The sequence below is a fragment of the Camelina sativa genome, chromosome 1, assembly GCF_030686135.1.
Source record: "Camelina sativa cultivar CO46 ecotype springtype chromosome 1, ASM3068613v1".
In the NCBI taxonomy this organism is placed as follows: Eukaryota; Viridiplantae; Streptophyta; class Magnoliopsida; order Brassicales; family Brassicaceae; genus Camelina; species Camelina sativa.
Window position 1 is genome coordinate 18,934,832 of NC_141880.1, and position 425 is coordinate 18,935,256.

At 40.7% G+C, this 425-nt stretch overlaps 1 non-coding gene across 1 annotated transcript; it reads left to right on the top strand.

Annotated features, from left to right (window-relative positions):
* Positions 1-318: 318 nt before the first annotated feature.
* LOC147950111 (small nucleolar RNA R71) lies at positions 319-425 on the top strand. The gene has a single exon (XR_015565232.1). It is a non-coding gene; the product is annotated as a small nucleolar RNA R71 (small nucleolar RNA).

Sequence of the window (425 nt, forward strand, 5' to 3'; positions counted from 1 at the left end):
TCTCCTTCTTGGACTGGAGCATCTTCTTCACCAATGAAGTGAATGGTTTTTGATTGGCTTAGGAGAATCTTGTAAAGCTTCTCATTGACCATCTTTAAATCTTGCTTGTATTTGTCCTCTTGATCAGTAGATGTGGACCTTATTGTTCTGTCATAGTCCTCATCATAATTTCCATCAGACTGAGCAAGGTTCTCAACCAATTCCCATCCTTCTTCCACATTCTTGTTGAGGAAGTTGCCATTTCAAGTTGTATCAAGAAGCATTCTTATTTTGGGAAGCACCCCTCTATACAAAGTGCTTAGAAGGGACTCATTGCTAAAGCCATGGTGAGGACACTGAGTCTGGAATCCTTTGAACCTCTCCCAAGCTTCACAAAAGCTCTCATTATTCCTTTGAGCAAACCCAGAAATTTCATTCCTCAACCT